Source organism: Lolium rigidum, chromosome 7 (assembly GCF_022539505.1).
Source record: "Lolium rigidum isolate FL_2022 chromosome 7, APGP_CSIRO_Lrig_0.1, whole genome shotgun sequence".
In the NCBI taxonomy this organism is placed as follows: domain Eukaryota; kingdom Viridiplantae; phylum Streptophyta; class Magnoliopsida; order Poales; family Poaceae; genus Lolium; species Lolium rigidum.
The window spans coordinates 334,608,694-334,624,008 of NC_061514.1; positions in this window are offsets into that span (position 1 = coordinate 334,608,694).

Consider the following 15,315-nt stretch of genomic DNA (forward strand, 5'->3'; position numbering starts at 1 on the left):
GCCTTCGTTGCGTTTTGGTTTCAAATCCTAGTAAAGAAATATTCTCGGAATTGGACGAAATAAAAGCCCAGTAGGCCTATTTTCTCACGAAGCTTCCGAAGACCGAAGACGAGACGAAGAGGGGCCACGGGGGAGCCAAACCCTAGGCGGCGCGGCCCCCTTGGCCGCGCGGCCCCGTGGTGTGGGCCCCCCGTGCCGCCTCTTGACTTGCCCTTCCGCCTACAAATAGCCTCCGTGACGAAACCCCCAGCACCGAGAGCCACGATACGGAAAACATTACCGAGACGCCGTCGCCGCCGATCCCATCTCGGGGATCCCGGAGATCGCTCTCCGCACCCCGCCGGAGAGGGGAATCATCTCCCGGAGGACTCTACGCCGCCATGGTCGCCTCCGGTGTGATGTGTGAGTAGTCTACCCCCGGACTATGGGTCCATAGCAGTAGCTAGATGGTTGTCTTCTCCCCATTGTGCTATCATTGTCGGATCTTGTGAGCTGCCTATCATGATCAAGATCATCTATATGTAATTCTATATGTTGCGTTTGTTGGGATCCGATGAATAGAGAATACTTGTTATGTTGATTATCAAAGTTATGCTTATGTGTTGTTTATGATCTTGCATGCTCTCCGTTATTAGTAGATGCTCCGGCCAAGTAGATGCTTTTAACTCCAAGAGGGAGTACTTATGCTCGATAGTGGGTTCATGCCCGCATTGACACCTGGGACAAGGATGTAAAGTTCTAAGGTTGTGTTGTGTCAGTTGCCACTAGGGATAAAACATTGATGCTATGTCTAAGGATGTAGTTGTTGATTACATTACGCACCATACTTAATGCAATTGTCTCGTTGCTTTGCAACTTAATACCGGAGGGGGTTCGGATGATAACCCGAAGGTGGACTTTTAGGCATAGATGCAGCTTGGATGGCGGTCTATGTACTTTGTCGTAATGCCCAATTAAATCTCACTATACTCATCATGATATGTATGTGCATTGTCATGCTCTCTTTATTTGTCAATTGCCCAACCGTAATTTGTTCACCCAACATGCCGTTCGTCTTATGGGAGAGACACCTCTAGTGAACCGTGGACCCCGGTCCAATTCTCTTTATCGAAATACAATCTATCGCAATACTTGTTTCTACCGTTTTCTCTCGCAAACAATCATCTTCCACACAATACGGTTAATCCTTTGTTACAGCAAGCTCGGTGAGATTGACAACCTCACCGTTTCGTTGGGGCAAAGTAGCTTTGGTTGTGTTGTGCAGGTTCCACGTTGGCGCCGAATCTCTCGGTGTTGCGCCGCACTACATCCCGCCGCCATCAACCTTCAACGTGCTTCTTGGCTCCTCCCGGTTCGATAAACCTTGGTTTCTTTCTCGAGGGAAAACTTGCTGCCGTGCTCATCATACCTTCCTCTTGGGGTTGCCCAACGAACGTGTGAAATACACGCCATCAAGCATATTTTCCTGCGCCGTTGCCGGGGAGATCAAGACACGCCGCAAGGGGAGTCTCCACTTCTCAATCTCTTTACTTTGTTTTTGTCTTGCTTTATTTTATTTACTACTTTGTTTGCTGCACTAAATCAAAATACAAAAAAATTAGTTGCTAGTTTTACTTTATTTGCTATCTTGTTTGCTATATCGAAAACACAAAAAAATTTAGTTTACTTGCATTTACTTTACTTATTTCATCATGTTTCCTTTTAATTTTACCACAAAGAACATACCGGTAGGACGTGGGTCTATAGTTGGGAGAAATAATATAGAAGAATTCTTCAACCATGTTAGTACCATTGAAAATTTTGAAGATAGACACTTGGTAGATCTTGCGCCTACTTATGAAATTGCTGCTGCGCATTTAGTTCGCTTGTTGGAAACTAAATTTGTTAATCTTAATCCTATAATCCAACACATGTTTTTCACACTTGGTGATATGGAAGAAGGGGAAAAGAAAGATTTTGTATTAGAAACCCTTCTTAGAGAATTTGGTGGTCTAGCAAGAGAAGCTAGAAAGGTGTTTGCTAAATTTAATATGCTTGGTTCTCCTACTAATTTTGTTAGTCTCCTTGAAAAGATGGATATGGATAGAATAAGATACACTAATAATATTGATGATGGAGGTGAGATCAAAGCACCAATACCATGTAAGCTCCTAGCTATGAATGATGCACTAGAAAATAACTATGCTTGGCTTGTTCCCTGAAAATTTGTTTGATGAGAGTAGCACGCCTAAGACTAATGAAAAGGGAGATGCTGAAACTTATGTATCTAATATAATATGCCTGGTTGAGAAAAGCCCACACCCCGCTGTAGAAGTACCACCCTTCGATAATACTTGATACACACTTTCTCGCGCCTAGCTGAAAGGCGTTAAAGAAAAGCGCTTATGGGAGACAACCCATGTTTTTACCTACAGTACTTTGTTTTTATTTTGTGTCTTGGAAGTTGTTTACTACTGTAGCAACCTCTCCTTATCTTAGTTTTGAGTTTTGTTGTGCCAAGTTAAGCCGTTGATAGAAAAGTAAGTACTAGATTTGGATTACTGCGCAGTTCCAGATTTCTTTGCTGTCACGAATCTGAGCCCACTGCCCTGCAGGAAGCTCAGAAAATTATGCCAATTTACGTGCATGATCCTCAGATATGTACGCAACTTTCATTCAATTTGAGCATTTTCATTTGAGCAAGTCTGGTGCCATTTTAAAATTCGTCAATACGAACTGTTCTGTTTTGACAGATTCTGCCTTTTATTTCGCATTGCCTCTTTCGCTATGTTGGATGAATTTCTTTGATCCACTAATGTCCAGTAGCATTATGCAATGTCCAGAAGTGTTAAGAATGATTGTGTCACCTCTGAATATGTCAATTTATATTGTGCACTAACCCTCTAATGAGTTGTTTCGAGTTTGGTGTGGAGGAAGTTTTCAAGGATCAAGAGAGGAGTATGATGCAACATGATCAAGGAGAGTGAAAGCTCTAAGCTTGGGGATGCACCCGTGGTTCACCCCTGCATATATCAAGAAGACTCAAGCTGTCTAAGCTTGGGGATGCCCAAGGCATCCCCTTCTTCATCAACAAATTATCGTGTTCCTCCCCGAAACTACATTTTTATTCGGCCACATCTTATGTGCTTTTTCTTGGAGCGTCGGTTTGTTTTTGTTTTTGTTTTGTTTGAATAAAATGGATCCTAGCATTCACTTTATGGGAGAGATACACACTCCGCTGTAGCATATGGACAAATATGTCCTTGGTTTCTACTCATAGTATTCATGGCGAAGTTTCTCCTTCGTTAAATTGTTATATGGTTGGAATTGGAAAATGATACATGTAGTAATTGCTATAAATGTCTTGGGTAATGTGATACTTGGCAATTGTTGTGCTCATGTTTAAGCTCTTGCATCATATGCTTTGCACCCATTAATGAAGAAATACATAGAGCATGCTAAAATTTGGTTTGCATATTTGGTTTCTCTAAGGTCTAGATAATTTCTAGTATTGAGTTTGAACAACAAGGAAGACGGTGTAGAGTCTTATAATGTTTTCAATATGTCTTTTATGTGAGTTTTGCTGCACCTGTTCATCCTTGTGTTTGTTTCTAAATAAGCCTTGCTAGCCTAAACCTTGTATCGAGAGGGAATACTTCTCATGCATCCAAAATACTTGAGCCAACCACTATGCCATTTGTGTCCACCATACCTACCTACTACATGGTATTTTCCAGCCATTCCAAAGTAAATTGCTTGAGTGCTACCTTTAAAATTCCATCATTCACCTTTGCAATATATAGCTCATGGGACAAATAGCTTAAAAACTATTGTGGTATTGAATATGTAATTATGCACTTTATCTCTTATTAAGTTGCTTGTTGTGCGATAACCATGTTTATCGGGGAACGCCATCAACTCATTGTTGAATTTCATGTGAGTTGCTATGCATGTTCGTCTTGTCTCGAAGTAAGGGCGATCTACACCGAGTTGAATGGTTTGAGCATGCATATTGTGAGAGAAGAACATTGGGCCGCTTAACTAAAGCCATGTTCCATGGTGGAAGTTTCAGCTTTGGACAAACATCCTCAAATCTCTAATGAGAAAAGAATTAATTGTTGTTGAATGCTTAAAGCATTAAAAGAGGAGTCCATTATCTCGTTGTCTATGTTGTCCCGGTATGGATGTCTAAGTTGAGAATAATCAAAAGCGAGAAATCCAAATGCGAGCTTTCTCCTTAGACCTTTGTACAAAGCGGCATAGAGGTACCCCTTTGTGATACTTGGTTAAAGCATATGTATTGCGGTGATAATCCGGTAGTCCAAGCTAATTAGGACAAGGTGCGAGCACTATTAGTACACTATGCATGAGGCTTGCAACTTATAAGATATAATTTACATGATGCATATGCTTTATTACTACCGTTGACAAAATTGTTTCATGTTTTCAAAATCAAAGCTCTAGCACAAATATAGCAATCGATGCTTTTCCTCTATGAGGACCATTCTTTTACTTTCAATGTTGAGTCAGCTTCACCTATTTCTCTCCACCTCAAGAAGCAAACACTTGTGTGAACCGTGCATTGATTCCTACATACTTGCTTATTGCACTTATTATATTACTCTATGTTGACAATATCCATGAGATATACATGTTACAAGTTGAAAGCAACCGCTGAAACTTAATCTTCTTTTGTGTTGCTTCAATACCTTTACTTTGAATTATTGCTTTATGAGTTAACTCTTATGCAAGACTTATTGATGCTTGTCTTGAAGTGCTATTCATGAAAAGTCTTTGCTTTATGATTCACTTGTTTACTCATGTCATCACCATTGTTTTGATCGCCGCATTCTCTACATATGCTTTACAAATAGTATGATCAAGTTTATGATGGCATGTCACTCCGTAAATTATCTTTGTTATCGCTTTTACCTCGCTCGGACGAGCAGTAACTAAGCTTGGGGATGCCGATACGTCTCCAACGTATCGATAATTTCTTGTGTTCCATGCCACATTATTGATGTTATCTACATGTTTTATGCACACTTTATATCATATTCGTGCATTTTCTCGGAACTAACCTATTAACAAGATGCCGAAGTGCCGCTGTCGTTTTCTCGCTGTTTTTGGTTTCGTAAATCCTAGTAAAGAAATATTCTCGGAATTGGACGAAATAAAAGCCCGTGAGGCCTATTTTCTCACGAAGCTTCCGAAGACCGAAGACGAGACGAAGAGGGGCCACGGGGAGCCAAACCCTAGGCGGCGCGGCCCCCCTGGCCGCGCGGCCCCGTGGTGTGGGCCCCCGTGCCGCCTCTTGACTTGCCCTTCCGCCTACAAATAGCCTCCGTGACGAAACCCCCAGCACCGAGAGCCACGATACGGAAAACACTACCGAGACGCTCGTCGCCGCCGATCCCATCTCGGGGGATCTCGGAGATCGCCTCCGGCACCCCGCCGGAGAGGGGATTCATCTCCCGGAGGACTCTACGCCGCCATGGTCGCCTCCGGAGTGATGAGTGAGTAGTCTCACCCCCGGACTATGGGTCCATAGCAGTAGCTAGATGGTTGTCTTCTCCTCATTGTGCTATCATTGTTGGATCTTGTGAGCTGCCTATCATGATCAAGATCATCTATATGTAATTCTATATGTTGTGTTTGTTGGGATCCGATGAATAGAGAATACTATGTTATGTTGATTATCAAAGTTATGTCATATGTGTTGTTTATGATCTTGCATGCTCTCCGTTACTAGTAGATGCTCTGGCCAAGTAGATGCTTTTAACTCCAAGAGGGAGTACTTATGCTCGATAGTGGGTTCATGCCCGCATTGACACCTGGGACAAGTGATGTAAAGTTCTAAGGTTGTGTTGTGCCGTTGCCACTAGGGATAAAACATTGATGCTATGTCTAAGGATGTAGTTGTTGATTACATTACGCACCATACTTAATGCAATTGTCTCGTTGCTTAGCAACTTAATACCGGAGGGGGTTCGGATGATAACCCGAAGGTGGACTTTTTAGGCATAGATGCAGCTTGGATGGCGGTCTATGTACTTTGTCGTAATGCCCAATTAAATCTCACTACTATACTCATCATGATATGTATGTGCATTGTCATGCCCTCTTTATTTGTCAATTGCCCAACCGTAATTTGTTCACCCAACATGCTGTTCGTCTTATGGGAGAGACACCTCTAGTGAACTCGTGGACCCCGGTCCAATTCTTCTTATACTGAAATACAAATCTACCGCAATACTTGTTTTACTCGTTTTCTCTGCAAACAATCATCTTCCACACAATACGGTTAATCCTTTGTTACGAGCAAGCCGGTGAGATTGACAACCTCACTGTTTCGTTGGGGCAAAGTACTTTGGTTGTGTTGTGCAGGTTCCACGTTGGCGCCGGAATCTCCGGTGTTGCGCCGCACTACATCCCGCCGCCATCAACCTTCAACGTGCTTCTTGACTCCTCCTGGTTCGATTAAACCTTGGTTTCTTTCCGAGGGAAACTTGCCGCTGTGCGCATCACACCTTCCTCTTGGGGTTGCCCAACGGACGTGTCAACTACACGCCATCAAGCAAATTTCCGGCGCCGTTGCGGGGAGATCAAGACACGCCGCAAGGGGAGTCTCCACTTCTCAATCTCTTTACTTTGTTTTTGTCTTGCTTTATTTTATTTACTACTTTGTTTGCTGCACTTATATCAAAACACAAAAAAAATTAGTTGCTAGCTTTACTTTATTTGCTGTCTTGTTTGCCATATCAAAAACACAAAAAAAAATTAGTTTACTTGCATTTACTTTATCTAGTTTGCTTTATTTACTATTGCTAAAATGGCCAACCCTGAAAATACTAAGTTGTGTGACTTCACAAGCACAAATAATAATGATTTCTTATGCACACCTATTGCTCCACCTGCTACTACAAGCAGAATTCTTTGAAATTAAACCTGCTTTACTTAATCTTGTCATGAGAGAGCAATTTTACGGTGTTAGTTCCGATGATGCTGCTGCCCATCTCAATAATTTTGTTGAACTATGTGAAATGCAAAAATATAAAGATGTAGATGGTGACATTATAAAATTAAAATTGTTTCCTTTCTCATTAAGAGGAAGAGCTAAAGATTGGTTGCTATCTCTCGCCTAAGAATAGTATTGATTCCTGGACTAAATGCAAGGATGCTTTTATTGGTAGATATTATCCCCCTGCTAAAATTATATCTTTGAGGAGTAGCATAATGAATTTTAAACAATTGGATAATGAACATGTTGCTCAAGCTTGGGAAAGAATGAAATCTCTCGGTTAAAAATTGCCCAACCCATGGATCGACTACTTGGATGATCATCCAAACCTTCTATGCGGGACTAAATTTTTCTTCGCGGAATTTATTGGATTCAGCTGCTGGAGGTACCTTTATGTCCATCACTCTTGGTGAAGCAACAAAGCTCCTTGATAATATGATGGTTAATTACTCTGAATGGCACACGGAAAGAGCTCCACAAGGTAAGAAGGTAAATTCCGTTGAAGAAACCTCTTCCTTGAGTGATAAGATTGATGCTATTATGTCTATGCTTGCGAATGATAGGACTAATGTTGATCCTAATAATGTTCCATTAGCTTCATTGGTTGCCCAAGAAGAACATGTTGATGTAAACTTCATTAAAAATAATAATTTCAACAACAATGCTTATCGGAACAATTCTAGTAATAACTATAGGCCATATCCTTATAATAATGGTAACGGTTATGCTAATTCTTATGGGAATTCTTACAACAATAATAGGAATACACCCCCTGGACTTGAAGCTATGCTTAAAGAATTTATTAGTACACAAACTGCCTTTAACAAATCCGTTGAGGAAAAGCTCAATAAAATTGATATTCTCGCTTCTAAGGTTGATAGTCTTGCCTCTGATGTTGATCTTTTGAAATCGAAAGTTATGCCTAATAGGGATATTGAAAATAAAATTGTTACTACAGCAAATGCCATCCAAGTTAGAATTAATGAGAATATAAGATTAATGGATGAACTGCGTGCTAGGTGGGATAGAGAAGAAAATGAAAAACTAGCTAAAGAGAAAAATGTAGCTAAAGTTTGGACTATTACCACCACTAGCAATGCTAATGATTCACATGTTGCTGCACCTCCTACTATCAATGGTAAAATAATTGGTGTTGGCAATGCTTCTACTCCTAGTGCAAAGCGCGCAAAATTACCTGAAACTCGCTAAAACTGCTCGAAACTGCTTGTGATAAAACCGCTGAAATTTTTTCCAACCTTGGGGATGATAATCCCATTGCTTTAGATTGTAATGATTTAGATTTTGATGATTGCCACATCTCTGAAGTTATAAAGTTCTTGCAAAAACTTGCTAAGAGTCCCAATGCTAGCGCTATAAATTTGGCTTTCACAAAACATATTACAAATGCTCTCATAAAAGCTAGAGAAGAGAAACTAAAACTTGAAACTTCTATTCCTAGAAAGCTAGAGGATGGTTGGGAGCCCATCATTAAAATGAGAGTCAAGAATTTTGATTGTAATGCCTTATGTGATCTTGGTGCAAGTATTTCTATTATGCCTAAAAAGGTCTATGATATGCTTGACTTGCCACCATTGAAAAACTGTTATCTGGATGTTAATCTCGCTGATAATGCTAAAAAGAAACCTTTGGGGAAGGTTGATAATGTTCATATTATGGTTAACAATAACCTTGTCCCCGTTGATTTTGTTGTCTTGGATATTTAATGCAATGCATCTTGCCCCATTATATTGGGAAGACCTTTTCTTCGAACCGTTGGTGCTACTATTGATATGAAGGAAGGTAATATTAAATATCAATTTCCTCTCAAGAAAGGTATGGAACACTTCCCTAGAAAGAGAATGAAGTCACCTTATGATTCTATCATTAGAACGAATTATGATGTTGATGCTTCATCTCTCGATGTTACTTGATATACACTTTCCGCGCCTAGCCGAAAGGCGTTAAAGAAAAGCGCTTATGGGAGACAACCCATGTTTTTACTCCAGTATTTTTGTTTTATATTTGTGTCTTGGAAGTTGTTTACTACTGTAGCAACCTCTCCTTATCTTAGTTTTATGTTTTGTTGTGCCAAGTAAAGTCTTTGATAGAAAAGTAAGTACTAGATTTGGATTACTCGCGCAGCTTCCGCATTTCTTTGCTGTCACGAATCTGGGTCTATCTCCCTGTAGGTAGCTCAGAAAATTAAGCCAATTTACGAGCATTCCTCAGATATGTGCGCAACTTTCATTCAATTTGAGCATTTTCGTTTGAGCAAGTATGGTGGCCTAATAAAATCCATCTTTACGGACTGTTCTGTTTTGACAGATTCTGTCTTTTATTTCGCATTGCCTCTTTTGCTATGTTGGATGAGTTTCTTTGATCCATTAATGTCCGAGTAGCTTTATGCAATGTCCGAAGTGTTAAGAATGATTGTGTCACCTCTGAACATGTGAATTTTTATTATGCACTAACCCTCTAATGAGTTGTTTCGAGTTTGGTGTGGAGGAAGTTTTCAAGGATCAAGAGAGGAGTATGATGCAATATGATCAAGGAGAGTGAAAGCTCTAAGCTTGGGGATGCCCCGGTGGTTCACCCCTGCATATTATAAGAAGACTCAAGCGTCTAAGCTTGGGGATGCCCAAGGCATCCCCTTCTTCATCGACAACATTATCAGGTTCCTCCCCTGAAACTATATTTTTATTCCGTCACATCTTATGTACTTTGCTTGGAGCGTCGGTTTTTTTTTTTTGTTTTGTTTGAATAAAATGGATCCTAGCATTCACCTTATGGGAGAGAGACACGCTCCGCTGTAGCATATGGACAAATATGTCCTTAGGCTCTACTCATAGTATTCATGGCGAAGTTTCTTCTTCGTTAAATTGTTATATGGTTGGAATTGGAAAATACTACATGTAGTAACTCTAAAATGTCTTGGATAATTTGATACTTGGCAATTGTTGTGCTCATGTTTAAGCTCTTGCATCATATACTTTGCACCCATTAATGAAGAAATACTTAGAGCTTGCTAATTTGGTTTGCATATTTGGTTTCTCTAGAGTCTAGATAACATCTAGTATTGAGTTTTGAACAACAAGGAAGACGGTATGGAGTCTTATAATGTTTACCATATGTCTTTTATGTGAGTTTTGTTGTACCGTTCATCCTTGTGTTTATTTCAAATAACCTTGCTAGCCTAAACCTTGTATCGAGAGGGAATACTTCTCATGCATCCAAAATACTTGAGCCAACCACTATGCCATTTGTGTCCACCATACCTACCTACTACATGGTATTTATCCGCCATCCCAAAGTAAATTGCTTGAGTGCTACCTTTAAAATTCCATCATTCACCTTTGCAATACATAGCTCATGGGACAAATAGCTTAAAAACTATTGTGGTATTGAATATGTACTTATGCACTTTATCTCTTATTAAGTTGCTTGTTGTGCGATAACCATGTTTACGGGGACGCCATCAACTATTCTTTGTTGGATATCATGTGAGTTGCTATGCATGTCCGTCTTGTCCGAAGCAAGAGAGATCTACCACCTTCATGGTTGGAGCATGCATATTGTTAGAGAAGAACTTTGGGCCGCTAACTAAAGCCATGATTCATGGTGGAAGTTTCGGTTTGGACACATATCCTCAATCTCATATGAGAATAATAATTGTTGCCACATGCTTATGCATTAAAGAGGAGTCCATTATCCGTTGTCCATGTTGTCCCGGTATGGATGTCTAAGTTGAGAATAATCAAAAGCGAGAAATCCAAAATGCGAGCTTTCTCCTTAGACCTTTGTACAGGCGGCATGGAGGTACCCCATTGTGACACTTGGTTAAAACATGTGCATTGCAAAGATCCGGTAGTCCAAGCTAATTAGGACAAGGTGCGGGCACTATTAGTATACTATGCATGAGACTTGCAACTTGTAAGATATAATGTACATAACTCATATGCTTTATTACTACCGTTGACAAAATTGTTTCATGTTTTCAAAATAAAAGCTCTAGCACAAATATAGCAATCGATGCTTTCCTCTTTGAAGGACCATTCTCTTTACTTTTATGTTGAGTCGGTTCACCTATTTCTCTCCACCTCAAGAAGCAAACACTTGTGATTAACTCGTGCATTGATTCCTACATACTTGCATATTGTACTTGTTATATTACTCTATGTTGACAATTATCCATGAGATATACATGTTACAAGTTGAAAGCAACCGCTGAAACTTAATCTTCCTTTGTGTTGCTTCAATGCCTTTACTTTGATTTATTGCTTTATGAGTTAACTCTTATGCAAGACTTATTAATACTTGTCTTGAAGTACTATTCATGAAAAGTCTTTGCTTTATGATTCACTTGTTTACTCATGTCATTACCATTGTTTTGATCGCTGCATTCACTACATATGTTTACAAATAGTATGATCAAGGTTATGATGGCATATCACTTCGAAATTATCTTTGTTATCGTTTTACCTGCTCGGGACGAGCGGAACTAAGCTTGGGGATGCTTGATACGTCTCCGACGTATCGATAATTTCTTATGTTCTATGCCATATTATTGATGATACCTACATGTTTTATGCACACTTTATGTCATATTCGTGCATTTTCCGGAACTAACCTATTAACAAGATGCCGAAGTGCCGATTCTTTGTTTTTCGCTGTTTTTGGTTTCGAAATCCTAGTAACGAAATATTCTCGGAATCGGACGAAATCAAGACCCGAGGTTCCTATTTTCACCGGAAGCATCCGGAACACCCGAGAGCCGCCGGAGGGGCCCCGTGGGCCCCGGATGATAGGGTGGCGCGGCTCGGGCCCTGGCCGCCCCAGCCTATGGTGTGGCCACCCCTTCGACCCTCCTGCGCCGCCTCTTCGCCTATATAAAGCCTCCGTCGCGAAACCCCTGATGCGAAAAACCACGATACGGAAAACCTTACTGAGACGCCACCGCCGCCGATCCCATCTCGGGGGATTCTGGAGATCTCCTCCGGCACCCTGCCGGAGAGGGGATTCATCTCCCGGAGGACTCTACACCGCCATGGTCGCCTCCGGAGTGATGAGTGAGTAGTTCACCCCTGGACTATGGGTCCATAGCAGTAGCTAGATGGTTGTCTTCTCCTCATTGTGCTTCATTGTTGGATCTTGTGAGCTGCCTAACATGATCAAGATCATCTATCCGTAATACTCTATGTTGTGTTTGTCGGGATCCGATGGATAGAGAATACCATGTCATGTTAATTATCAAGTTATTTCATATGTGTTGTTTATGATCTTGCATGCTCTCCGTTACTAGTAGAGGCTCGGCCAAGTTTTTACTTTTAACTCCAAGAGGGAGTATTTATGCTCGATAGTGGGTTCATGCCGCATTGACACCTGGGACAGTGATGAGAAAGTTCTAAGGTTGTGTTGTGCTGTTGCCACTAGGGATAAAACATTGGCGCTATGTCCGAGGATGTAGTTGTTGATTACATTACGCACCATACTTAATGCAATTGTCCGTTGTTAGCAACTTAATACTGGAGGGGTTCGGATGATAACCTGAAGGTGGACTTTTTAGGCATAGATGCGGTTGGATGGCGGTCTATGTACTTTGTCGTAATGCCCAATTAAATCTCACTATACTTATCATGTCATGTATGTGCATTGTTATGCCCTCTCTATTTGTCAATTGCCCGACTGTAATTTGTTCACCCAACATGATTTTATCTTATGGGAGAGACACCTCTAGTGAACTGTGGACCCCGGTCAATTCTTCTAATACTGAAATACAAATCTGCTGCAATACTTGTTTTACTGTTTTCTCTGCAAACAATCATCTTCCACACAATACGGTTAATCCTTTGTTACAGCAAGCCGGTGAGATTGACAACCTCACTTGTTTCGTTGGGGCAAAGTACTTTGGTTGTGTTGTGCGGGTTCCACGTTGGCGCCGGAATCTCGGTGTTGCGCCGCACTACATCCCGCCGCCATCAACCTTCAACGTGCTTCTTGACTCCTACTGGTTCGATTAAACCTTGGTTTCTTACTGAGGGAAACTTGCCGCTGTGCGCATCACACCTTCCTCTTGGGGTTCCCAACGGACGTGTCAACTACACGCATCACAACCACAACACTTCTTTGTCCTCACCTTTAGTTCACTTGGTGCCATATGTCTTGATCCACCCGCCTTCAAAAACCTAGTCCAAAATCTTTTTCAACCACAGATTGAATCTTGGAATGATCATCAAATTAACCAACAATAGTTACTATCATAATAAATCTTGAATCTAGACACATTTCCATCCTAAATTATCTCCAAGTCAGTGTTAATCACACCAAGTGAAAAAATAAACCTAATAAGTTGAAAAATTACGAATAGAACATAATGTGTATTTATTATAATAATATACTTGCATTTTTCATTCGGCTGGCCAAGTAACTGATGGTAGTCTCACCCGAGGAATTTTAGTGGCTTTTGGCGGGGTTTGGGACAGTAATCAATGTTGAATCTAGACGTATTTCCATGCTAATACAAGTTGGAAGGTTCATCAATTGACCAACAACAATTACTACTCTAACCAATGTTGTATGTAGACGTATTTCCATTCTAAATAATCCTCAAATCAGTGTCTTATGCATGATACATGAAAAAATACACCTAATAAAAAGAACAAGTAAATGAACAAAACACATGATGTATTTCTTAAAACACCCTGTATATGCATGTTCCATTCGACTAGGACTTTGGATAATTGGGAAGTCTTCGCGGCAAGTACATATAAATCACATTATGCGGACCACCCTCGCCGATAAACAAATGAAAACCACTATGAAGTCTAAAACCCTAGTCCAAAATCTCAGCCAGCCACCTATGCATCCCTAGTCTAGTCCCGGACCCCACCACAAGCCACGCAAACCTCTATTCCAAAACCACACAAACTCAACTGCCACCACAACATCCCTTTTTCATCACCTTCCATTCATTGGGAACACCGTTTCCCGATCCATTCGATTGCTCGCTCGATCGTAGTTCTATTTCCCGATCCATTCGATTGCTCGCTCGGTCGCGGTTCCCCGCATGTGTCATCTGCACGCGAGACACATCAAACCTTGCTTGTTCGTCATTTATAAACTATAAATCTCACTTTGTCCTTTTTATTATATGCAAATGTTAGGCGTACTTTATTTGTATTATAGAAAATGTCAATTCCACCCTTTCCAGATTGGAAGGATTGCAATTTATCACCAACAATTACTGCTCTCATCAATGTTGAATCTAGACACAGTTCCATCCTAAGTTATCCTCAAAATAGTCTTATTCACAACGTGTGGGAAAAAATCGCCTGATAAACTGAACAATTATTTGAGTAGAACAGAGGGTGTTTTCCTAAAACAATATATATGCATTTTTTATTCGACTAGCGAAGTAACAGATCGTAGTCCCACCACCATTACTTTGGGTAATTTGGATCATAATGTATTTACATATGAATGGTTTTGTGTAAATATGACTTTTTCATTCTACCGACCCGAAAGGGAAACCATGGTGAGAAAACACTCTACATTAAGCCCACCTTTTCGTAAACCCTAGTCCAAAATCTGAGTCAACCATGTATGCATCACCAATACAAAGTCCCAGACCCAACCAAAAGCCAGCGCAAGCCCCGCAAGGCGCAACCCCCCTCATTCAAAACACCCATTTTTCCTCACCTCCGGTTCACTTGGCTCCATCTTTCCTGATCCATTTCGTATGCTCGCTCGGTTGCTGTTTCCCGCATTTGTCGTCACTCCGTACACACGAGCGGCATATCGTGCCTCGCTCTTTTGTCGTCTATAAAACACTCAACATTAATCCCACCTTTTCGTAAACCCTAGTCCGAAATCTCGGTCAAGCACGTACGCGTCACCAATACAGAGTCCCAGACCCAACCAAAAGCCAGCGCAAGCCCCACGATACGCAACTCCCTATTTTTCAGAACCACACAAAAACCCAACTACGACCACAACGCCCCTTTTCCCCGACCTCCGGTTCACTTGGCGCCATCTTTTCCAATCCATCCGCTTGATCGCTCGGTTACGGTTCCCCGCATTTGCCGCCACTCCATGCACACAAGAGGCACATTGCGCGTCACTCTTTTGTCGTCTATAAATCTCTCTGTATTTTAGGAAATGCTAGTTCTACCCATTCCAAATTGGAATGGTCACCAGTTAACCACCAATAGTTACCGCTCTAATCAATGTTGTATCTAGACACATTTTCATTCTAAATTATACTCTGATCGGTGTCGTATTCACGGTACGCTGAAAAAATATGTGTAAGAAAAAGTACA